The 27,725-nt window shown below is 32.4% G+C and overlaps 1 protein-coding gene and 1 long non-coding RNA gene across 2 annotated transcripts in view; one reads left to right on the top strand and one right to left on the bottom strand.

Moving 5' to 3' along the window:
• The window catches only part of LOC143233359 (uncharacterized), a 128,255-nt gene that overhangs the window by 51,083 nt on the left and 49,447 nt on the right, over positions 1 to 27,725 (top strand). The gene's annotated exons all lie outside the window — the stretch shown is intronic.
• Positions 1 to 27,725, bottom strand: part of LOC143233360 (uncharacterized) — an 86,927-nt gene that overhangs the window by 22,051 nt on the left and 37,151 nt on the right. The gene's annotated exons all lie outside the window — the stretch shown is intronic.

Here is a 27,725-nt window from a genome sequence, read left to right as displayed (position 1 = left end):
TACCTAACGGTGCAAGTAAACTAGTTCCAGATCTCACAATCTGTGTGTTTATTAATTATATCTAACGGTGTAAGTAAACTAGTAGCAGATCTCACAATCTGTGTGTTTATTAATTATATCTAACGGTGTAAGTAAACTAGTTCCAGATCTCACAATCTGTGTGTTTATTAATTATATCTAAAGGTGTAAGTAAACTATTGCAGATCTCACAATCTGGGTGTTTATTAATTATATCTAACGGTGTAAGTGAACTAGTTCCAGATCTCACAATCTGTGTGTTTATTAATTATATCTAACGGTGTAAGTAAACTAGTTCCAGATCTCACAATCTCTGTGTTTATTAATTATATCTAACGGTGTAAGTAAACTAGTAGCAGATCTCACAATCTGTGTGTTTATTAATTATATCTAACGGTATAAGTAAACTAGTTCCAGATCTCACAATCCGTGTGTTTATTAATTATATCTAACGGTGTAAGTAAACTAGTACCAGATCTCACAATCTCTGTGTTTATTAATTATATCTAACGGTGAAAGTAAACTAGTAGCAGATCTCACAATCTGTGTGTTTATTAATTATATCTAACGGTGTAAGTAAACTAGTTCCAGATCTCACAATCCGTGTGTTTATTAATTATATCTAACGGTGCAAGTAAACTAGTTCCAGATCTCACAATCTGTGTGTTTATTAATTATACCTAACGGTGCAAGTAAACTAGTTCCAGATCTCACAATCTGTGTGTTTATTAATTATACCTAACGGTGCAAGTAAACTAGTACCAGATCTCACAATCTGGGTATTTATTAATTATATCTAACGGTGCAAGTAAACTAGTAGCAGATCTCACAATCTGTGTGTTTATTAATTATATCTAACGGTGCAAGTAAACTAGTAGCAGATCTCACAATCTGTGTGTTTATTAATTATATCTAACGGTGCAAGTAAACTAGTTCCAGATCTCACAATCTGTGTGTTTATTAATTATACCTAACGGTGCAAGTAAACTAGTAACATATCTCACAATCTGTGTGTTTATTAATTATACCTAACGGTGCAAGTAAACTAGTTCCAGATCTCACAATCTGTGTGTTTATTAATTATACCTAACGGTGCAAGTAAACTAGTTCCAGATCTCACAATCTGTGTGTTTATTAATTATATCTAACGGTGTAAGTAAACTAGTTCCAGATCTCACAATCTGTGTGTTTATTAATTATATCTAACGGTGTAAGTAAACTAGTTCCAGATCTCACAATCTGTGTGTTTATTAATTATATCTAACGGTGTAAGTAAACTAGTTCCAGATCTCACAATCTGTGTGTTTATTAATTATATCTAACGGTGTAAGTAAACTAGTTCCAGATCTCACAATCTATGTGTTTATTAATTATATCTAACGGTGTAAGTAAACTAGTATCAGATTTCATGATCTGTGTGTTTATTAATTATATCTAACGGTGCAAGTAAACTAGTAGCAGATCTCACAATCTGTGTGTTTATTAACTATACCTAACGGTGTAAGTAAACTAGTACCAGATCTCACAATCTGGGTGTTTATTAATTATATCTAACGGTGCAAGTAAACTAGTTCCAGATCTCACAATCTGTGTGTTTATTAATTATACCTAACGGTGCAAGTAAACTAGTTCCAGATCTCACAATCTGTGTGTTTATTAATTATACCTAACGGTGCAAGTAAACTAGTACCAGATCTCACAATCTGGGTATTTATTAATTTTATCTAACGGTGCAAGTAAACTAGTACCAGATCACACAATCTGGGTGTTTATTAATTATATCTAACGGTGTAAGTAAACTAGTTCCAGATCTCACAATCTGGGTGTTTATTAATTATACCTAACGGTGCAAGTAAACTAGTACCAGATCACACAATCTGGGTGTTTATTAATTATATCTAACGGTGTAAGTAAACTAGTTCCAGATCTCACAATCTGTGTGTTTATTAATTATACCTAACGGTGCAAGTAAACTAGTTCCAGATCTCACAATCTGTGTGTTTATTAATTATATCTAAAGGTGTAAGTAAACTAGTGCAGATCTCACAATCTGTGTGTTTATTAATTATATCTAACGGTGTAAGTAAACTAGTTCCAAATCTCACAATCTGTGTGTTTATTAATTATATCTAAAGGTGTAAGTAAACTAGTACCAGATCTCACAATCTAGGTGTTTATTAATTATATCTAACGGTGCAAGTAAACTAGTTCCAGATCTCACAATCTGTGTGTTTATTAATTATACCTAACGGTGCAAGTAAACTAGTAACATATCTCACAATCTGGGTGTTTATAAATTATATCTAACGGTGCAAGTAAACTAGTTCCAGATCTCACAATCTGTGTGTTTATTAATTATACCTAACGGTGCAAGTAAACTAGTTCCAGATCTCACAATCTGTGTGTTTATTAATTATATCTAACGGTGCAAGTAAACTAGTTCCAGATCTCACAATCTGTGTGTTTATTAATTATATCTAAAGGTGTAAGTAAACTATTGCAGATCTCACAATCTGGGTGTTTATTAATTATATCTAACGGTGTAAGTGAACTAGTTCCAGATCTCACAATCTGTGTGTTTATTAATTATATCTAACGGTGTAAGTAAACTAGTTCGAGATCTCACAATCTCTGTGTTTATTAATTATATCTAACGGTGTAAGTAAACTAGTAGCAGATCTCACAATCTGTGTGTTTATTAATTATATCTAACGGTATAAGTAAACTAGTTCCAGATCTCACAATTCGTGTGTTTATTAATTATATCTAACGGTGTAAGTAAACTAGTACCAGATCTCACAATCTGTGTGTTTATTAATTATACCTAACGTTGCAAGTAAACTAGTACCAGATCTCACAATCTGTGTGTTTATTAATTATATCTAACGGTGCAAGTAAACTAGTTCCAGATCTCACAATCTGTGTGTTTATTAATTATACCTAACGGTGCAAGTAAACTAGTTCCAGATCTCACAATCTGTGTGTTTATTAATTATACCTAACGGTGCAAGTAAACTAGTAACATATCTCACAATCTGGGTGTTTATTAATTATATCTAACGGTGCAAGTAAACTAGTTCCAGATCTCACAATCTGTGTGTTTATTAATTATACCTAACGGTGCAAGTAAACTAGTACCAGATCTCACAATCTGGGTATTTATTAATTTTATCTAACGGTGCAAGTAAACTAGTAGCAGATCTCACAATTTGTGTGTTTATTAATTATATCTAAAGGTGTAAGTAAACTATTGCAGATCTCACAATCTGTGTGTTTATTAATTATATCTAACGGTGCAAGTAAACTAGTTCCAGATCTCACAATCTGTGTGTTTATTAATTATACCTAACGGTGCAAGTAAACTAGTTCCAGATCTCACAATCTGTGTGTTTATTAATTATATCTAACGGTGCAAGTAAACTAGTTCCAGATCTCACAATCTGTGTGTTTATTAATTATATCTAACGGTGCAAGTAAACTAGTTCCAGATCTCACAATCTGTGTGTTTATTAATTATATCTAACGGTGTAAGTAAACTAGTTCCAGATCTCACAATCTGTGTGTTTATTAATTATATCTAAAGGTGTAAGTAAACTAGTTGCAGATCTCACAATCTGTGTGTTTATTAATTATATCTAACGGTGTAAGTAAACTAGTTCCAGATCTCACAATCTGTGTGTTTATTAATTATATCTAACGGTGTAAGTAAACTAGTACCAGATCTCACAATCTGTGTGTTTATTAATTATATCTAACGGTGCAAGTAAACTAGTAGCAGATCTCACAATCTGTGTGTTTATTAATTATATCTAACGGTGCAAGTAAACTAGTTCCAGATCTCACAATCTGTGTGTTTATTAATTATACCTAACGGTGCAAGTAAACTAGTTCCAGATCTCACAATCTGTGTGTTTATTAATTATACCTAACGGTGCAAGTAAACTAGTAACAGATCTCACAATCTGTGTGTTTATTAATTATATCTAACGGTGCAAGTAAACTAGTTCCAGATCTCACAATCTGTGTGTTTATTAATTATACCTAACGGTGCAAGTAAACTAGTACCAGATCTCACAATCTGTGTGTTTATTAATTATATCTAACGGTGCAAGTAAACTAGTAGCAGATCTCACAATCTGTGTGTTTATTAATTATATCTAACGGTGTAAGTAAACTAGTTGCAGATCTCACAATCTGTGTGTTTATTAATTATATCTAACGGTGCAAGTAAACTAGTTCCAGATCTCACAATCTGTGTGTTTATTAATTATATCTAACGGTGCAAGTAAACTAGTTCCAGATCTCACAATCTGTGTGTTTATTAATTATACCTAACGGTGCAAGTAAACTAGTTCCAGATCTCACAATCTGTGTGTTTATTAATTATATCTAACGGTGCAAGTAAACTAGTTCCAGATCTCACAATCTGTGTGTTTATTAATTATATCTAACGGTGTAAGTAAACTAGTTCCAGATCTCACAATCTGTGTGTTTATTAATTATATCTAACGGTGTAAGTAAACTAGTTCCAGATCTCACAATCTGTGTGTTTATTAATTATATCTAACGGTGTAAGTAAACTAGTTCCAGATCTCACAATCTGTGTGTTTATTAATTATATCTAACGGTGTAAGTAAACTAGTTCCAGATCTCACAATCTGTGTGTTTATTAATTATATCTAACGGTGTAAGTAAACTAGTAGCAGATCTCACAATCTGTGTGTTTATTAATTATATCTAACGGTGTAAGTAAACTAGTTCCAGATCTCACAATCTGTGTGTTTATTAATTATATCTAACGGTGTAAGTAAACTAGTTCCAGATCTCACAATCTGTGTGTTTATTAATTATATCTAACGGTGTAAGTAAACTAGTTCCAGATCTCACAATCTGTGTGTTTATTAATTATATCTAACGGTCCAGATCTCACAAGTAAACTAGTGTAAGCAGATCTCACAATCTGTGTGTTTATTAATTATATCTAACGGTGTAAGTAAACTAGTTCCAGATCTCACAATCTGTGTGTTTATTAATTATATCTAACGGTGTAAGTAAACTAGTTCCAGATCTCACAATCTGTGTGTTTATTAATTATATCTAACGGTGTCACAAGTAAACTAGTTACCAGATCTCACAATCTGTGTGTTTATTAATTATATCTAACGGTGTAAGTAAACTAGTTCCAGATTTCACAATCTGTGTGTTTATTAATTATATCTAACGGTGCAAGTAAACTAGTTCCAGATCTCACAATCTGTGTGTTTATTAATTATATCTAACGGTGCAAGTAAACTAGTTCCAGATCTCACAATCTGTGTGTTTATTAATTATATCTAACGGTGCAAGTAAACTAGTTCCAGATCTCACAATCTGTGTGTTTATTAATTATATCTAACGGTGATCTCACAAGTAAACTAGTGCAAGTAAACCAGATCTCACAATCTGTGTGTTTATTAATTATATCTAACGGTGTAAGTAAACTAGTTCCAGATCTCACAATCTGTGTGTTTATTAATTATATCTAACGGTGCAAGTAAACTAGTTCCAGATCTCACAATCTGTGTGTTTATTAATTATATCTAACGGTGTAAGTAAACTAGTTCCAGATCTCACAATCTGTGTGTTTATTAATTATATCTAACGGTGTAAGTAAACTAGTTCCAGATCTCACAATCTGTGTGTTTATTAATTATATCTAACGGTGTAAGTAAACTAGTTCCAGATCTCACAATCTGTGTGTTTATTAATTATATCTAACGGTGTAAGTAAACTAGTTCCAGATCTCACAATCTGTGTGTTTATTAATTATATCTAACGGTGTAAGTAAACTAGTTCCAGATCTCACAATCTGTGTGTTTATTAATTATATCTAACGGTGTAAGTAAACTAGTTCCAGATCTCACAATCTGTGTGTTTATTAATTATATCTAACGGTGTAAGTAAACTAGTTCCAGATCTCACAATCTGTGTGTTTATTAATTATATCTAACGGTGCAAGTAAACTAGTTCCAGATCTCACAATCTGTGTGTTTATTAATTATATCTAACGGTGTAAGTAAACTAGTTCCAGATCTCACAATCTGTGTGTTTATTAATTATATCTAACGGTGTAAGTAAACTAGTTCCAGATCTCACAATCTGTGTGTTTATTAATTATATCTAACGGTGCAAGTAAACTAGTTGCAGATCTCACAATCTGTGTGTTTATTAATTATATCTAACGGTGTAAGTAAACTAGTTCCAGATCTCACAATCCGTGTGTTTATTAATTATATCTAACGGTGCAAGTAAACTAGTAGCAGATCTCACAATCTGTGTGTTTATTAATTATATCTAACGGTGCAAGTAAACTAGTTCCAGATCTCACAATCTGTGTGTTTATTAATTATATCTAACGGTGCAAGTAAACTAGTTCCAGATCTCACAATCTGTGTGTTTATTAATTATATCTAACGGTGCAAGTAAACTAGTTCCAGATCTCACAATCTGTGTGTTTATTAATTATATCTAACGGTGTAAGTAAACTAGTTCCAGATCTCACAATCTGTGTGTGCAAGTAAACTAGTTCCAGATCTCACAATCTGTGTGTTTATTAATTATATCTAACGGTGTAAGTAAACTAGTAGCAGATCTCACAATCTGTGTGTTTATTAATTATATCTAACGGTGTAAGTAAACAAGTAAACTAGTAGCAGATCTCACAATCTGTGTGTTTATTAATTATATCTAACGGTGCAAGTAAACTATTGCAGATCTCACAATCTGGGTGTTTATTAATTATATCTAACGGTGCAAGTAAACTAGTTCCAGATCTCACAATCTGTGTGTTTATTAATTATATCTAACGGTGCAAGTAAACTAGTAGCAGATCTCACAATCTGTGTGTTTATTAATTATATCTAACGGTGTAAGTAAACTAGTTCCAGATCTCACAATCTGTGTGTTTATTAATTATATCTAACGGTGCAAGTAAACTAGTTCCAGATCTCACAATCTGTGTGTTTATTAATTATATCTAACGGTGTAAGTAAACTAGTAGCAGATCTCACAATCTGTGTGTTTATTAATTATATCTAACGGTGTAAGTAAACTAGTTCCAGATCTCACAATCTGTGTGTTTATTAATTATATCTAACGGTGTAAGTAAACTAGTTCCAGATCTCACAATCTGTGTGTTTATTAATTATATCTAACGGTGTAAGTAAACTAGTTCCAGATCTCACAATCTGTGTGTTTATTAATTATATCTAACGGTGTAAGTAAACTAGTTCCAGATCTCACAATCTGTGTGTTTATTAATTATATCTAACGGTGTAAGTAAACTAGTTCCAGATCTCACAATCTGTGTGTTTATTAATTATATCTAACGGTGTAAGTAAACTAGTTCCAGATCTCACAATCTGTGTGTTTATTAATTATATCTAACGGTGTTTATTAATTATATCTAAGTAAACTAGTTCCAGATCTCACAATCTGTGTGTTTATTAATTATATCTAACGGTGTAAGTAAACTAGTTCCAGATCTCACAATCTGTGTGTTTATTAATTATATCTAACGGTGTAAGTAAACTAGTTCCAGATCTCACAATCTGTGTGTTTATTAATTATATCTAACGGTGTAAGTAAACTAGTTCCAGATCTCACAATCTGTGTGTTTATTAATTATATCTAACGGTGTAAGTAAACTAGTTCCAGATCTCACAATCTGTGTGTTTATTAATTATATCTAACGGTGTAAGTAAACTAGTTCCAGATCTCACAATCTGTGTGTTTATTAATTATATCTAACGGTGTAAGTAAACTAGTTCCAGATCTCACAATCTGTGTGTTTATTAATTATATCTAACGGTGTAAGTAAACTAGTTCCAGATCTCACAATCTGTGTGTTTATTAATTATATCTAACGGTGTAAGTAAACTAGTAGCAGATCTCACAATCTGTGTGTTTATTAATTATATCTAACGGTGTAAGTAAACTAGTAGCAGATCTCACAATCTGTGTGTTTATTAATTATATCTAACGGTGTAAGTAAACTAGTAGCAGATCTCACAATCTGTGTGTTTATTAATTATATCTAACGGTGTAAGTAAACTAGTTCCAGATCTCACAATCTGTGTGTTTATTAATTATATCTAACGGTGTAAGTAAACTAGTTCCAGATCTCACAATCTGTGTGTTTATTAATTATATCTAACGGTGTAAGTAAACTAGTTCCAGATCTCACAATCTGTGTGTTTATTAATTATATCTAACGGTGTAAGTAAACTAGTAGCAGATCTCACAATCTGTGTGTTTATTAATTATATCTAACGGTGTAAGTAAACTAGTTCCAGATCTCACAATCTGTGTGTTTATTAATTATATCTAACGGTGTAAGTAAACTAGTTCCAGATCTCACAATCTGTGTGTTTATTAATTATATCTAACGGTGTGTAGTTCCAGATCTCACAATTAATTATATCTAACGGTGTAAGTAAACTAGTTCCAGATCTCACAATCTGTGTGTTTATTAATTATATCTAACGGTGTAAGTAAACTAGTAGCAGATCTCACAATCCGTGTGTTTATTAATTATATCTAACGGTGTAAGTAAACTAGTAGCAGATCTCACAATCTGTGTGTTTATTAATTATATCTAACGGTGTAAGTAAACTAGTTCCAGATCTCACAATCTGTGTGTTTATTAATTATATCTAACGGTGTAAGTAAACTAGTTCCAGATCTCACAATCTGTGTGTTTATTAATTATATCTAACGGTGTAAGTAAACTAGTTCCAGATCTCACAATCTGTGTGTTATATCTTAAGTAAACTATATCTAACGTGTGTTTATTAATTATATCTAAGTAAACTAGTTCCAGATCTCACAATCTCTGTGTTTATTAATTATATCTAACGGTGTAAGTAAACTAGTAGCAGATCTCACAATCTGTGTGTTTATTAATTATATCTAACGGTGCAAGTAAACTAGTTCCAGATCTCACAATCTGTGTGTTTATTAATTATATCTAACGGTGCAAGTAAACTAGTAGCAGATCTCACAATCTGTGTGTTTATTAATTATATCTAACGGTGTAAGTAAACTAGTTCCAGATCTCACAATCTGTGTGTTTATTAATTATATCTAACGGTGTAAGTAAACTAGTTCCAGATCTCACAATCTGTGTGTTTATTAATTATATCTAACGGTGATCTAAGTAAACTAGTAGTCCAGATCTCACAATCTGTGTGTTTATTAATTATATCTAACGGTGCAAGTAAACTAGTTCCAGATCTCACAATCTGTGTGTTTATTAATTATATCTAACGGTGTAAGTAAACTAGTAGCAGATCTCACAATCTGTGTGTTTATTAATTATATCTAACGGTGTAAGTAAACTAGTTCCAGATCTCACAATCTGTGTGTTTATTAATTATATCTAACGGTGTAAGTAAACTAGTTCCAGATCTCACAATCTGTGTGTTTATTAATTATATCTAACGGTGTAAGTAAACTAGTAGCAGATCTCACAATCTGTGTGTTTATTAATTATATCTAACGGTGTAAGTAAACTAGTTCCAGATCTCACAATCTGTGTGTTTATTAATTATATCTAACGGTGTAAGTAAACTAGTTCCAGATCTCACAATCTGTGTGTTTATTAATTATATCTAACGGTGTAAGTAAACTAGTAGCAGATCTCACAATCTGTGTGTTTATTAATTATATCTAACGGTGTAAGTAAACTAGTTCCAGATCTCACAATCTGTGTGTTTATTAATTATATCTAACGGTGTAAGTAAACTAGTTCCAGATCTCACAATCTGTGTGTTTATTAATTATATCTAACGGTGTAAGTAAACTAGTAGCAGATCTCACAATCTGTGTGTTTATTAATTATATCTAACGGTGTAAGTAAACTAGTTCCAGATCTCACAATCTGTGTGTTTATTAATTATATCTAACGGTGTAAGTAAACTAGTTCCAGATCTCACAATCTGTGTGTTTATTAATTATATCTAACGGTGTAAGTAAACTAGTAGCAGATCTCACAATCTGTGTGTTTATTAATTATATCTAACGGTGTAAGTAAACTAGTAGCAGATCTCACAATCTGTGTGTTTATTAATTATATCTAACGGTGTAAGTAAACTAGTAGCAGATCTCACAATCTGTGTGTTTATTAATTATATCTAACGGTGCAAGTAAACTAGTAGCAGATCTCACAATCTGTGTGTTTATTAATTATATCTAACGGTGTAAGTAAACTAGTAGCAGATCTCACAATCTGTGTGTTTATTAATTATATCTAACGGTGTAAGTAAACTAGTTCCAGATCTCACAATCTGTGTGTTTATTAATTATATCTAACGGTGTAAGTAAACTAGTTCCAGATCTCACAATCTGTGTGTTTATTAATTATATCTAACGGTGTAAGTAAACTAGTTCCAGATCTCACAATCTGTGTGTTTATTAATTATATCTAACGGTGTAAGTAAACTAGTAGCAGATCTCACAATCTGTGTGTTTATTAATTATATCTAACGGTGTAAGTAAACTAGTAGCAGATCTCACAATCTGTGTGTTTATTAATTATATCTAACGGTGTAAGTAAACTAGTTCCAGATCTCACAATCTGTGTGTTTATTAATTATATCTAACGGTGTAAGTAAACTAGTAGCAGATCTCACAATCTGTGTGTTTATTAATTATATCTAACGGTGTAAGTAAACTAGTTCCAGATCTCACAATCTGTGTGTTTATTAATTATATCTAACGGTGTAAGTAAACTAGTAGCAGATCTCACAATCTGTGTGTTTATTAATTATATCTAACGGTGTAAGTAAACTAGTTCCAGATCTCACAATCTGTGTGTTTATTAATTATATCTAACGGTGTAAGTAAACTAGTTCCAGATCTCACAATCTGTGTGTTTATTAATTATATCTAACGGTGTAAGTAAACTAGTAGCAGATCTCACAATCTGTGTGTTTATTAATTATATCTAACGGTGTAAGTAAACTAGTTCCAGATCTCACAATCTGTGTGTTTATTAATTATATCTAACGGTGTAAGTAAACTAGTTCCAGATCTCACAATCTGTGTGTTTATTAATTATATCTAACGGTGTAAGTAAACTAGTTCCAGATCTCACAATCTGTGTGTTTATTAATTATATCTAACGGTGTAAGTAAACTAGTTCCAGATCTCACAATCTGTGTGTTTATTAATTATATCTAACAGGTGTATCTAAGTAAACTAGTAGCAGATCTCACAATCTGTGTGTTTATTAATTATATCTAACGGTGTAAGTAAACTAGTAGCAGATCTCACAATCTGTGTGTTTATTAATTATATCTAACGGTGTAAGTAAACTAGTTCCAGATCTCACAATCTGTGTGTTTATTAATTATATCTAACGGTGTAAGTAAACTAGTAGCAGATCTCACAATCTGTGTGTTTATTAATTATATCTAACGGTGTAAGTAAACTAGTTCCAGATCTCACAATCTGTGTGTTTATTAATTATATCTAACGGTGTAAGTAAACTAGTAGCAGATCTCACAATCTGTGTGTTTATTAATTATATCTAACGGTGTAAGTAAACTAGTAGCAGATCTCACAATCTGTGTGTTTATTAATTATATCTAACGGTGTAAGTAAACTAGTAGCAGATCTCACAATCTGTGTGTTTATTAATTATATCTAACGGTGTAAGTAAACTAGTAGCAGATCTCACAATCTGTGTGTTTATTAATTATATCTAACGGTGTAAGTAAACTAGTTCCAGATCTCACAATCTGTGTGTTTATTAATTATATCTAACGGTGTAAGTAAACTAGTTCCAGATCTCACAATCTGTGTGTTTATTAATTATATCTAACGGTGTAAGTAAACTAGTTCCAGATCTCACAATCTGTGTGTTTATTAATTATATCTAACGGTGTAAGTAAACTAGTTCCAGATCTCACAATCTGTGTGTTTATTAATTATATCTAACGGTGTAAGTAAACTAGTTCCAGATCTCACAATCTGTGTGTTTATTAATTATATCTAACGGTGTAAGTAAACTAGTTCCAGATCTCACAATCTGTGTGTTTATTAATTATATCTAACGGTGTAAGTAAACTAGTTCCAGATCTCACAATCTGTGTGTATCTAACGGTAGTAGTAGCAGATCTCACAATCTGTGTGTTTATTAATTATATCTAACGGTGTAAGTAAACTAGTAGCAGATCTCACAATCTGTGTGTTTATTAATTATATCTAACGGTGTAAGTAAACTAGTTCCAGATCTCACAATCTGTGTGTTTATTAATTATATCTAACGGTGTAAGTAAACTAGTTAGCAGATCTCACAATCTGTGTGTTTATTAATTATATCTAACGGTGTAAGTAAACTAGTTCCAGATCTCACAATCTGTGTGTTTATTAATTATATCTAACGGTGTAAGTAAACTAGTTCCAGATCTCACAATCTGTGTGTTTATTAATTATATCTAACGGTGTAAGTAAACTAGTTCCAGATCTCACAATCTGTGTGTTTATTAATTATATCTAACGGTGTAAGTAAACTAGTTCCAGATCTCACAATCTGTGTGTTTATTAATTATATCTAACGGTGTAAGTAAACTAGTAGCAGATCTCACAATCTGTGTGTTTATTAATTATATCTAACGGTGTAAGTAAACTAGTTCCAGATCTCACAATCTGTGTGTTTATTAATTATATCTAACGGTGTAAGTAAACTAGTTCCAGATCTCACAATCTGTGTGTTTATTAATTATATCTAACGGTGTAAGTAAACTAGTTCCAGATCTCACAATCTAACGGTGTGTTTATCTCACAATCTGTGTGTTTATTAATTATATCTAACGGTGTAAGTAAACTAGTAGCAGATCTCACAATCTGTGTGTTTATTAATTATATCTAACGGTGTAAGTAAACTAGTAGCAGATCTCACAATCTGTGTGTTTATTAATTATATCTAACGGTGTAAGTAAACTAGTAGCAGATCTCACAATCTGTGTGTTTATTAATTATATCTAACGGTGTAAGTAAACTAGTAGCAGATCTCACAATCTGTGTGTTTATTAATTATATCTAACGGTGTAAGTAAACTAGTTCCAGATCTCACAATCTGTGTGTTTATTAATTATATCTAACGGTGTAAGTAAACTAGTAGCAGATCTCACAATCTGTGTGTTTATTAATTATATCTAACGGTGTAAGTAAACTAGTTCCAGATCTCACAATCTGTGTGTTTATTAATTATATCTAACGGTGTAAGTAAACTAGTTCCAGATCTCACAATCTGTGTGTTTATTAATTATATCTAACGGTGTAAGTAAACTAGTTCCAGATCTCACAATCTGTGTGTTTATTAATTATATCTAACGGTGTAAGTAAACTAGTTCCAGATCTCACAATCTGTGTGTTTATTAATTATATCTAACGGTGCAAGTAAACTAGTAGCAGATCTCACAATCTGTGTGTTTATTAATTATATCTAACGGTGTAAGTAAACTAGTTCCAGATCTCACAATCTGTGTGTTTATTAATTATATCTAACGGTGTAAGTAAACTAGTTCCAGATCTCACAATCTGTGTGTTTATTAATTATATCTAACGGTGTAAGTAAACTAGTAGCAGATCTCACAATCTGTGTGTTTATTAATTATATCTAACGGTGTAAGTAAACTAGTAGCAGATCTCACAATCTGTGTGTTTATTAATTATATCTAACGGTGTAAGTAAACTAGTAGCAGATCTCACAATCTGTGTGTTTATTAATTATATCTAACGGTGTAAGTAAACTAGTTCCAGATCTCACAATCTGTGTGTTTATTAATTATATCTAACGGTGTAAGTAAACTAGTTCCAGATCTCACAATCTGTGTGTTTATTAATTATATCTAACGGTGTAAGTAAACTAGTTCCAGATCTCACAATCTGTGTGTTTATTAATTATATCTAACGGTGTAAGTAAACTATTATACCTAACGGTGCAAGTAAACTAGTTCCAGATCTCACAATCTGTGTGTTTATTAATTATATCTAACGGTGTAAGTAAACTAGTAGCAGATCTCACAATCTGTGTGTTTATTAATTATATCTAACGGTGTAAGTAAACTAGTTCCAGATCTCACAATCTGTGTGTTTATTAATTATATCTAACGGTGTAAGTAAACTAGTAGCAGATCTCACAATCTGTGTGTTTATTAATTATATCTAACGGTGTAAGTAAACTAGTTCCAGATCTCACAATCTGTGTGTTTATTAATTATATCTAACGGTGTAAGTAAACTAGTTCCAGATCTCACAATCTGTGTGTTTATTAATTATATCTAACGGTGTAAGTAAACTAGTTCCAGATCTCACAATCTGTGTGTTTATTAATTATATCTAACGGTGTAAGTAAACTAGTTCCAGATCTCACAATCTGTGTGTTTATTAATTATATCTAACGGTGTAAGTAAACTAGTTCCAGATCTCACAATCTGTGTGTTTATCTAACGGTGTAATAATCTAACGGTGTAAGTAAACCAGATCTCACAATCTGTGTGTTTATTAATTATATCTAACGGTAAGTAAACTAGTTCCAGATCTCACAATCTGTGTGTTTATTAATTATATCTAACGGTGTAAGTAAACTAGTTCCAGATCTCACAATCTGTGTGTTTATTAATTATATCTAACGGTGTAAGTAAACTAGTTCCAGATCTCACAATCTGTGTGTTTATTAATTATATCTAACGGTGTAAGTAAACTAGTTCCAGATCTCACAATCTAACGGTGTGTAAACTAGTATTAATTATATCTAACGGTGTAAGTAAACTAGTAGCAGATCTCACAATCTGTGTGTTTATTAATTATATCTAACGGTGTAAGTAAACTAGTAGCAGATCTCACAATCTGTGTGTTTATTAATTATATCTAACGGTGTAAGTAAACTAGTTCCAGATCTCACAATCTGTGTGTTTATTAATTATATCTAACGGTGTAAGTAAACTAGTAGCAGATCTCACAATCTGTGTGTTTATTAATTATATCTAACGGTGTAAGTAAACTAGTTCCAGATCTCACAATCTGTGTTTTTATTAATTATATCTAACGGTGTAAGTAAACTAGTTCCAGATCTCACAATCTGTGTGTTTATTAATTATATCTAACGGTGCAAGTAAACTAGTTCCAGATCTCACAATCTGTGTGTTTATTAATTATATCTAACGGTGTAAGTAAACTAGTAGCAGATCTCACAATCTGTGTGTTTATTAATTATATCTAACGGTGTAAGTAAACTAGTAGCAGATCTCACAATCTGTGTGTTTATTAACTATATCTAACGGTGTAAGTAAACTAGTTCCAGATCTCACAATCTGTGTGTTTATTAATTATATCTAACGGTGTAAGTAAACTAGTAGCAGATCTCACAATCTGTGTGTTTATTAATTATATCTAACGGTGTAAGTAAACTAGTTCCAGATCTCACAATCTGTGTGTTTATTAATTATATCTAACGGTGTAAGTAAACTAGTTTATTAATTATATCTAACGGTGTAAGTCAGCATCTCACAATCTGTGTGTTTATTAATTATATCTAACGGTGTAAGTAAACACAGATCTCACAATCTGTGTGTTTATTAATTATATCTAACGGTGTAAGTAAACTAGTAGCAGATCTCACAATCTGTGTGTTTATTAATTATATCTAACGGTGTAAGTAAACTAGTTCCAGATCTCACAATCTGTGTGTTTATTAATTATATCTAACGGTGTAAGTAAACTAGTAGCAGATCTCACAATCTGTGTGTTTATTAATTATATCTAACGGTGTAAGTAAACTAGTTCCAGATCTCACAATCTGTGTGTTTATTAATTATATCTAACGGTGTAAGTAAACTAGTTCCAGATCTCACAATCTAACGGTGTAAGTAAACAGATCTCACAATCTGTGTGTTTATTAATTATATCTAACGGTTCCAGATCTCACAATCTGTGTGTTTATTATTAATCTAAGTAAACTAGCAGATCTCACAATCTGTGTGTTTATTAATTATATCTAACGGTGTAAGTAAACTAGTAGCAGATCTCACAATCTGTGTGTTTATTAATTATATCTAACGGTGTAAGTAAACTAGTAGCAGATCTCACAATCTGTGTGTTTATTAATTATATCTAACGGTGTAAGTAAACTAGTTCCAGATCTCACAATCTGTGTGTTTATTAATTATATCTAACGGTGTAAGTAAACTAGTTCCAGATCTCACAATCTGTGTGTTTATTAATTATATCTAACGGTGTAAGTAAACTAGTTCCAGATCTCACAATCTGTGTGTTTATTAATTATATCTAACGGTGTAAGTAAACTAGTAGCAGATCTCACAATCTGTGTGTTTATTAATTATATCTATGTAAGTAAACTAGTAGCAGATCTCACAATCTGTGTGTTTATTAATTATATCTAACTGTAAGTAAACTAGTAGCAGATCTCACAATCTGTGTGTTTATTAATTATATCTAACGGTGTAAGTAAACTAGTTCCAGATCTCACAATCTGTGTGTTTATTAATTATATCTAACGGTGTAAGTAAACTAGTTCCAGATCTCACAATCTGTGTGTTTATTAATTATATCTAACGGTGTAAGTAAACTAGTTCCAGATCTCACAATCTGTGTGTTTATTAATTATATCTAACGGTGTAAGTAAACTAGTTCCAGATCTCACAATCTGTGTGTTTATTAATTATATCTAACGGTGTAAGTAAACTAGTTCCAGATCTCACAATCTGTGTGTTTATTAATTATATCTAACGGTGTAAGTAAACTAGTTCCAGATCTCACAATCTGTGTGTTTATTAATTATATCTAACGGTGTAAGTAAACTAGTAGCAGATCTCACAATCTGTGTGTTTATTATATATAATCTAGTAGCAGATCTCACAATCTGTGTTTATTAATTATATCTAACGGTGTAAGTAAACTAGTTCCAGATCTCACAATCTGTGTGTTTATTAATTATATCTAACGGTGTAAGTAAACTAGTTCCAGATCTCACAATCTGTAAACTAGTTCCAGATCTCACAATCTGTGTTTATTAATTATATCTAACGGTGTAAGTAAACTAGTTCCAGATCTCACAATCTGTGTTTTTATTAATTATATCTAACGGTGTTTATTAATTATATCTAACGGTGCAAGTAAACTAGTTCCAGATCTCACAATCTGTGTGTTTATTAATTATATCTAACGGTGTAAGTAAACTAGTTCCAGATCTCACAATCTGTGTGTTTATTAATTATATCTAACGGTGTAAGTAAACTAGTTCCAGATCTCACAATCTGTGTGTTTATTAATTATATCTAACGGTGTAAGTAAACTAGTAGCAGATCTCACAATCTGTGTGTTTATTAATTATATCTAACGGTGTAAGTAAACTAGTTCCAGATCTCACAATCTGTGTGTTTATTAATTATATCTAACGGTGTAACGGTGTAAGTAAACTAGTTCCAGATCTCACAATCTGTGTGTTTATTAATTATATCTAACGGTGTAAGTAAACTAGTAGCAGATCTCACAATCTGTGTGTTTATTAATTATATCTAACGGTGTAAGTAAACTAGTTCCAGATCTCACAATCTGTGTGTTTATTAATTATATCTAACGGTGTAAGTAAACTAGTTCCAGATCTCACAATCTGTGTGTTTATTAATTATATCTAACGGTGTAAGTAAACTAGTTCCAGATCTCACAATCTGTGTGTTTATTAATTATATCTAACGGTGTAAGTAAACTAGTTCCAGATCTCACAATCTGTGTGTTTATTAATTATATCTAACGGTGTAAGTAAACTAGTTCCAGATCTCACAATCTGTGTGTTTATTAATTATATCTAACGGTGTAAGTAAACTAGTAGCAGATCTCACAATCTGTGTGTTTATTAATTATATCTAACGGTGTAAGTAAACTAGTAGCAGATCTCACAATCTGTGTGTTTATTAATTATATCTAACGGTGTAAGTAAACTAGTTCCAGATCTCACAATCTGTGTGTTTATTAATTAACGGTGTAAGTAAACTAGTTCCAGATCTAAGAGTAAACTCACAATCTGTGTGTTTATTAATTATATCTAACGGTGTAAGTAAACTAGTTCCAGATCTCACAATCTGTGTGTTTATTAATTATATCTAACGGTGTAAGTAAACTAGTTCCAGATCTCACAATCTGTGTGTTTATTAATTATATCTAACGGTGTAAGTAAACTAGTAGCAGATCTCACAATCTGTGTGTTTATTAATTATATCTAACGGTGTAAGTAAACTAGTTCCAGATCTCACAATCTGTGTGTTTATTAATTATATCTAACGGTGTAAGTAAACTAGTTCCAGATCTCACAATCTGTGTGTTTATTAATTATATCTAACGGTGTAAGTAAACTAGTTCCAGATCTCACAATCTGTGTGTTTTTATTAATTATATCTAACGGTGTTTATTAATTATATCTAACGGTGTAAGTAAACTAGTAGCAGATCTCACAATCTGTGTGTTTATTAATTATATCTAACGGTGTAAGTAAACTAGTAGCAGATCTCACAATCTGTGTGTTTATTAATTATATCTAACGGTGTAAGTAAACTAGTTCCAGATCTCACAATCTGTGTGTTTATTAATTATATCTAACGGTGTAAGTAAACTAGTAGCAGATCTCACAATCTGTGTGTTTATTAATTATATCTAACGGTGTAAGTAAACTAGTTCCAGATCTCACAATCTGTGTGTTTATTAATTATATCTAACGGTGTAAGTAAACTAGTAGCAGATCTCACAATCTGTGTGTTTATTAATTATATCTAACGGTGTAAGTAAACTAGTTCCAGATCTCACAATCTGTGTGTTTATTAATTATATCTAACGGTGTAAGTAAACTAGTTCCAGATCTCACAATCTGTGTGTTTATTAATTATATCTAACGGTGTAAGTAAACTAGTAGCAGATCTCACAATCTGTGTGTTTATTAATTATATCTAACGGTGTAAGTAAACTAGCAGATCTCACAATCTGTGTGTTTATTAATTATATCTAACGGTGTAAGTAAACTAGTAGCAGATCTCACAATCTGTGTGTTTATTAATTATATCTAACGGTGTAAGTAAACTAGTTCCAGATCTCACAATCTGTGTGTTTATTAATTATATCTAACGGTGTAAGTAAACTAGTTCCAGTTCCAGATCTCACAATCAATGTGTGTTTATTAATTATATCTAACGGTGTAAGTAAACTAGTTCCAGATCTCACAATCTGTGTGTTTATTAATTATATCTAACGGTGTAAGTAAACTAGTTCCAGATCTCACAATCTGTGTGTTTATTAATTATATCTAACGGTGTAAGTAAACTAGTAGCAGATCTCACAATCTGTGTGTTTATTAATTATATCTAACGGTGTAAGTAAACTAGTAGCAGATCTCACAATCTGTGTGTTTATTAATTATATCTAACGGTGTAAGTAAACTAGTTCCAGATCTCACAATCCGTGTGTTTATTAATTATATCTAACGGTGTAAGTAAACTAGTAGCAGATCTCACAATCTGTGTGTTTATTAATTATATCTAACGGTGTAAGTAAACTAGTAGCAGATCTCACAATCTGTGTGTGTTTATTAATTATATCTAACGGTGTGTTTATTAAGTAAACTAGTAGCAGATCTCACAATCTGTGTGTTTATTAATTATATCTAACGGTGTAAGTAAACTAGTTCCAGATCTCACAATCTGTGTGTTTATTAATTATATCTAACGGTGTAAGTAAACTAGTTCCAGATCTCACAATCTGTGTGTTTATTAATTATATCTAACGGTGTAAGTAAACTAGTAGCAGATCTCACAATCTGTGTGTTTATTAATTATATCTAACGGTGTAAGTAAACTAGTAGCAGATCTCACAATCTGTGTGTTTATTAATTATATCTAACGGTGTAAGTAAACTAGTTCCAGATCTCACAATCTGTGTGTTTATTAATTATATCTAACGGTGTAAGTAAACTAGTTCCAGATCTCACAATCTGTGTGTTTATTAATTATATCTAACGGTGTAAGTAAACTAGTAGCAGATCTCACAATCCGTGTGTTTATTAATTATATCTAACGGTGTAAGTAAACTAGTAGCAGATCTCACAATCTGTGTGTTTATTAATTATATCTAACGGTGTAAGTAAACTAGTTCCAGATCTCACTGTGTGTTTATTAATTATATCTAACGGTGTGTAAACTAATTCCAGATCTATCTGTGTGTTTATTAATTATATAAGTAAACTAGTTCCAGATCTCACAATCTGTGTGTTTATTAATTATATCTAACGGTGTAAGTAAACTAGTTCCAGATCTCACAATCTGTGTGTTTATTAATTATATCTAACGGTGTAAGTAAACTAGTAGCAGATCTCACAATCTGTGTGTTTATTAATTATATCTAACGGTGTAAGTAAACTAGTAGCAGATCTCACAATCTGTGTGTTTATTAATTATATCTAACGGTGTAAGTAAACTAGTAGCAGATCTCACAATCTGTGTGTTTATTAATTATATCTAACGGTGTAAGTAAACTAGTTCCAGATCTCACAATCTGTGTGTTTATTAATTATATCTAACGGTGTAAGTAAACTAGTTCCAGATCTCACAATCCGTGTGTTTATTAATTATATCTAACGGTGTAAGTAAACTAGTAGCAGATCTCACAATCTGTGTGTTTATTAATTATATCTAACGGTGTAAGTAAACTAGTAGCAGATCTCACAATCTGTGTGTGTTTATTAATTATATCTAAAGGTGTAAGTAAACTAGTTCCAGATCTCACAATCTGTGTGTTTATTAATTATATCTAACGGTGTAAGTAAACTAGTTCCAGATCTCACAATCTGTGTGTTTATTAATTATATCTAACGGTGTAAGTAAACTAGTTCCAGATCTCACAATCTGTGTGTTTATTAATTATATCTAACGGTGTAAGTAAACTAGTTCCAGATCTCACAATCTGTGTGTTTATTAATTATATCTAACGGTGTAAGTAAACTAGTAGCAGATCTCACAATCTGTGTGTTTATTAATTATATCTAACGGTGTAAGTAAACTAGTAGCAGATCTCACAATCTGTGTGTTTATTAATTATATCTAACGGTGTAAGTAAACTAGTTCCAGATCTCACAATCTGTGTGTTTATTAATTATATCTAACGGTGTAAGTAAACTAGTTCCAGATCTCACAATCTGTGTGTTTATTAATTATATCTAACGGTGTAAGTAAACTAGTAGCAGATCTCACAATCCGTGTGTTTATTAATTATATCTAACGGTGTAAGTAAACTAGTAGCAGATCTCACAATCCGTGTGTTTATTAATTATATCTAACGGTGTAAGTAAACTAGTAGCAGATCTCACAATCTGTGTGTTTATTAATTATATCTAACGGTGTAAGTAAACTAGTTCCAGATCTCACAATCCGTGTGTTTATTAATTATATCTAACGGTGTAAGTAAACTAGTAGCAGATCTCACAATCCGTGTGTTTATTTTATTAATTATATCTAACGGTGTTTATTAAGTAAACTAGTAGCAGATCTCACAATCCGTGTGTTTATTAATTATATCTAACGGTGTAAGTAAACTAGTAGCAGATCTCACAATCTGTGTGTTTATTAATTATATCTAACGGTGTAAGTAAACTAGTTCCAGATCTCACAATCTGTGTGTTTATTAATTATATCTAACGGTGTAAGTAAACTAGTTCCAGATCTCACAATCTGTGTGTTTATTAATTATATCTAACGGTGTAAGTAAACTAGTAGCAGATCTCACAATCTGTGTGTTTATTAATTATATCTAACGGTGTAAGTAAACTAGTTCCAGATCTCACAATCTGTGTGTTTATTAATTATATCTAACGGTGTAAGTAAACTAGTAGCAGATCTCACAATCCGTGTGTTTATTAATTATATCTAACGGTGCAAGTAAACTAGTAGCAGATCTCACAATCCGTGTGTTTATTAATTATATCTAACGGTGTAAGTAAACTAGTAGCAGATCTCACAATCCGTGTGTTTATTAATTATATCTAACGGTGTAAGTAAACTAGTTCCAGATCTCACAATCTGTGTGTTTATTAATTATATCTAAAGGTGTAAGTAAACTAGTTCCAGATCTCACAATCTGTGTGTTTATTAATTATATCTAACGGTGTAAGTAAACTAGTTCCAGATCTCACAATCTGTGTGTTTATTAATTATATCTAACGGTGTAAGTAAACTAGTAGCAGATCTCACAATCCGTGTGTTTATTAATTATATCTAACGGTGTAAGTAAACTAGTAGCAGATCTCACAATCTGTGTGTTTATTAATTATATCTAACGGTGTAAGTAAACTAGTAGCAGATCTCACAATCTGTGTGTTTATTAATTATATCTAACGGTGTAAGTAAACTAGTAGCAGATCTCACAATCTGTGTGTTTATTAATTATATCTAACGGTGTAAGTAAACTAGTTCCAGATCTCACAATCTGTGTGTTTATTAATTATATCTAAAGGTGTAAGTAAACTAGTTCCAGATCTCACAATCTGTGTGTTTATTAATTATATCTAACGGTGTAAGTAAACTAGTTCCAGATCTCACAATCTGTGTGTTTATTAATTATATCTAACGGTGTAAGTAAACTAGTAGCAGATCTCACAATCTGTGTGTTTATTAATTATATCTAACGATGTAAGTAAACTAGTAGCAGATCTCACAATCTGTGTGTTTATTAATTATATCTAACGGTGTAAGTAAACTAGTTCCAGATCTCACAATCTGTGTGTTTATTAAATATATCTAAAGGTGTAAGTAAACTAGTTCCAGATCTCACAATCTGTGTGTTTATTAATTATATCTAACGGTGTAAGTAAACTAGTTCCAGATCTCACAATCTGTGTGTTTATTAATTATATCTAACGGTGTAAGTAAACTAGTAGCAGATCTCACAATCTGTGTGTTTATTAATTATATCTAACGGTGTAAGTGAACTAGTAGCAGATCTCACAATCCGTGTATTTATTAATTATATCTAACGGTGCAAGTAAACTAGTTCCAGATCTCACAATCCGTGTGTTTATTAATTATATCTAACGGTGTAAGTAAACTAGTACCAGATCTCACAATCTGTGTGTTTATTAATTATATCTAACGGTGCAAGTAAACTAGTACCAGATCTCACAATCTGTGTGTTTATTAATTATATCTAACGTTGCAAGTAAACTAGTACCAGATCCACACTTCTTTTTTCCTCTTTTGTCAACTGTTAAATTTATAGGTTGCAATTTATTTTTTAATAACAATTTTTCTGTAAAAGAACATCGAAGTGAAGATAAAGTATTTATACTAGTAAAATTAAATTGTTTTTCTTATCATTGGAATGAGTATTATAACATGGAACTTCTGTAAAACACGAGCCTAAGACACAATGCTAGATAATTTTGTTTGTTTGTTTGGGAATTTCGCACAAAGCTACTCGAGGGCTATCTGTGCTAGCCGTCCCTAATTTAGCAGTGTAAGACTAGAGGGAAGGCAGCTAGTCATCACCACCCACCGCCAACTCTTGGGCTACTCTTTTACCAACGAATAGTGGGATTGTTCGTCACATTATATACCCCCACGGCTGGGAGGGCGAGCATGTTTAGCGCGACGCGGGCGAGAACTCGCGACCCTCGGATTACGAGTCGCACGCCTTACGCGCTTGGCCATGCCAGGCCCTGCTAGATAACACTTGAAACTTATAATAAGACATTAAATTTATTGTTTCAAACACTGTAATCAAATCAAGTTCGAAATGCATGTCAATCTTATTAGTGGTTTTGTATTTACCATTCACTCAATGTTAGTCCCGTGGATGTTGTTGTTTTTTCTTTATCCTACTAGATACAGTTGCTATTAATGATGCCCGTGAAATATTTATGGTTTTAGTTTCATGAACTCCAAAATAAGCTGATTAGGGCGCGAATTAGCAATACGCGGGTTCCAATCCCTGTACTACCAAACACACTCCTCGTCCATTTCAGCAGTTCGACTGTTATGTTATAATGTGACGGTCATTCCTTCTCTTCGGTGGTAAAAGAGTAGCCCAGGAAGTGGCAGAGGATGATGATGACCAGCTGGCTTTTTTCTAGTCTTTCGTTGTTAAATTAGAGACGGTTATCGCAGATAGCTAATGTATCTTTGCTTCAAATTAGAAACAAATAAAAGTAAGGTATAATTAAAAAGTACTGTTGCAAGAAGTATATCCCAGTACCGGAACTTCATTGCTGTTACTTTAGATTTCTCTTTAATTATGGCGTTCGACTCGTAATTCAAAGGTCGCGGGTTCGAATCCCGGTCGCACCAAACATGCTTTGCCCTTTCAGCCGTGGGGGCGTTATAATGTGACGATCAATCCCACTATTCGTTGGTAAAAGAGTAGCCAAAGAGTTGGCGGTGGGTGGTGATGACTAGCTGCCTTCCCTCTAGTCTTACACTGCTAAATTAGGGACGTCTAGTGCAGATAGCTATCGAGTAGCTTTGCGCGAAATTCAACCCAAAACAAACAAAACAAATCTTTAATTATGTATTGGAACATCGAAAACGACACCTAGTGCCCAGTGCTCTTACTACTCAAGGTATCTCACTATTCCCAGCCGAGTGTATCTTCTAGTTTCCTGGTATTTTTTACTGTTCTGTACAGTAAAAGTACAGTTAATGTTGCAAACATGGCGAAAAATATTACGTTAAAACGGCATCATAGTTGCACAGTTAAATATCCATCGCAACTTGACTTTATTCAGCATCTAATGGTAGTTAAGTTAAATCGATGAGTTTTTGTTTGTTTGTCATAGCGCAAAGCTCCATCGTAGGTTATTCATGTTCTGTCCAGGAAATCGATTCCAGAATTTCCGCGTTGTAAGTCCGGAAACTTACCGCTGATCTACTGAGGTTATCAATAGGTGAGAAGCTTGAGACAATTTCAAACTGTGGTACAGGTTCGTCTTTCACTCTTTTATATTATTTTGATACATCAGTGCGATAAGGTTAAAGAAATGATTTCCTAAGTGGCATATTTTCATGATTTGTTACCACGTTTTTTATGTTAGAAAAAGGTCATGTCACGGTTTGTATAGTAGTATGACAGACAAGATATAGATGTTATTTCTGAAACCATAATATACTGAAAGGATAACTCGGTGTTGCATAAATTATATTATACACATATGTATACATATATGCACGTACCATGTAAAGGTGTTTGTAACCCTGGTTTAACCCAAGCGCGGTCCAGTGTTTAGCTTGTCCAAAGAGGATTTGCATATATCTTTCTCCACCTTTTGGACTAGTGGGTGCTTTATAAGTTTGTTTGTTTGTTTTGAATTTGGCGCAAGGCTATTCAAGGGATAACTGCGCTAGCCGTCCCTAATTACACTACTGAGACCAACTGGAAGGCAGCTAGTCATCAAAACCCACCGCCAACTCTTGGGCTACTCTTTTACCAAGGAATAGTAGGATTCACCGTAACATTATAACGCTCCCACGGCTGAAAGGACGAGCATGTTTGGTGCCACCGCGATTCGAACCCACGACCCTCGGATTACGAGTCGAACGCCTTAACACACTTGGCCATGTCGGACCACTTTATAAGAGTAACCGCTCAATTAAAGTATCCCATTTTTCAATGGATCAGGAAGCCCTCGATAAGCTTTGCTCTAATTTGGACAATTTTTTGTTTCGGAAAAATGGATGTTTTCATCATGCAAAATTTTTGAAACAAAATCACACGTAATCAATATAGGGTGTGCAAATAACCAGCTTTAGAATGTAGTAGTATTTTTTTTATTTTTTTGCGCACCGCGCACTTTTTAGGGCCACTACAAACATAAATAGCACATGGTTCATTTGTAAATAAACATGGTGTATGTTGTCCTGTTTTGTTCTTTAGTTCAGTCAGGTAGAAACTCTTCAACTTTGTAACACGTTTTTCTGTAATTGTTTTTATATAATTTAAGTTACTCTGTGTTGTTGCTCTAAAATAAATTCTTAAGGATAACTTCAGTTCACAGTTTAAAGGGGATCATTTATGGTCAAAATATAAACAGCATATATTCTTCAATATATAAACAAGCATGCACATTGTATAACTGTTCTCAAAAGTAGAAATTGGGGCTCTTCTGTGGGCTGTGGAGCTTTATTTAAGGGACGCCAAAAATAGCCCGAAAAGATACTGAATTAGTTTTAATTCTAAATAAACAATAAGCCAATAAAACTTGTGTTGAATTAGTTAAATGATACAGTGTGTCAAAAGGTGATGTTACTACGGTATTGTTTTTCAATCACTCTACTAAAGTTACAGGTTGGGGCCTTAAATTTTTTTTTTAATTCACAAAGAAGCCTGAGACTAAATGTTTGGGAACCACTGTTGTATAAAACACACAGTTTTATTGAATTAAAACTAAAACTAGTGAAATTGTAACTGTCGCAGCCTAACTATTTTATGTGTGTGGGTGTGTTATCTAATAACTGTTGTACGTACATCAGTTACGTTAACGGTTTACCGTAAACAGCCGTATTATTGTCCTGAACTTTTAGAAAACCATGAAATATTACTTTTATTATCCAGCTTCTCAGTTGATGAGACTTAATCTAGGGTGGGGGTGGACGTGAAACCTCGGACACAATGGTTTCTCAGAACTGAGAGCCAAGGTTCTGTGTTGCTGAACGTATGTTGTGTGGAATTTTGGATTATGTGTGAATTTCACTCTCTCATAACCTGAGAGGTAGTGTAAATTTGGAGTGAAGATACCGCAAGGAACTCAAATATTTATTCATAAGTTTGAATTTCGAAAAGTTTCCTTTAGTAATCAACCTAAACTCGGATACTTGGTGTTAAAACTGTACCAAAAGTTGTTTCAAAGTACATAATGTATCTGTCAAAAGCCAGATTTAATCGTTTTTACTAGATTAGTTAAATTTAACGAAGCCTTTCGCGCAATAGTAACGAATATAAAAGAATATAACTTATAGAATAAACATTACCATTATTTTTCACAGCACTCTTGAATAAAGCTCAAACTTTCTTTTCAAGTTACATATATAAAACATAAGCATTAATATTACATGAGGTTGCGGGAAACAAAAAGCGAGACGCCCACGTGACTCGCCACATGGCGGCGTGTTCAATATTTTTTGCCACAGCTCTACTATGTGTATTACAATTTGACCAGTCACAATACATTTAAAAGTCACTGCCTCTAGGCGATTGTCAAATGTTTTTCTGTGTTACAAATAGTAAGATTAGGGTATACGAAAAAAACTCATTATACAAGCCTCACAAGTTTGTACGGAGATAGTCTCACAAGAGAGAAGGCTATCGCTGTTTCTCACACGAGAAGAGTAGCTCGTAAAGTGGTATAGATAGATCCTATTCAGATTTCTCAGCACGTGCGATGTAGCTGATCAACTCATTCCTAAGTCAATATTTTATCATTTGAGTCTGAAGGAGAGTGTTTGCAATAAAGATATCCGTACCATCCATATATATTTGTACAGGGATATTGTAAAGAAAATCTTTGTATTTAAAACTGCTATATCGTAAAAATTACTAATTCTGCAGGGTAGCCCATTTTCAGGGAAGAAACACTTAGAAACGTTAGGTTTACTTTGAGAAGTTTGGACAGAGAACAG

Source organism: Tachypleus tridentatus, chromosome 12 (genome assembly GCF_004210375.1).
Source record: "Tachypleus tridentatus isolate NWPU-2018 chromosome 12, ASM421037v1, whole genome shotgun sequence".
In the NCBI taxonomy this organism is placed as follows: Eukaryota; Metazoa; Arthropoda; class Merostomata; order Xiphosura; family Limulidae; genus Tachypleus; species Tachypleus tridentatus.
This window is presented reverse-complemented; position numbering and strand designations above follow the sequence as displayed.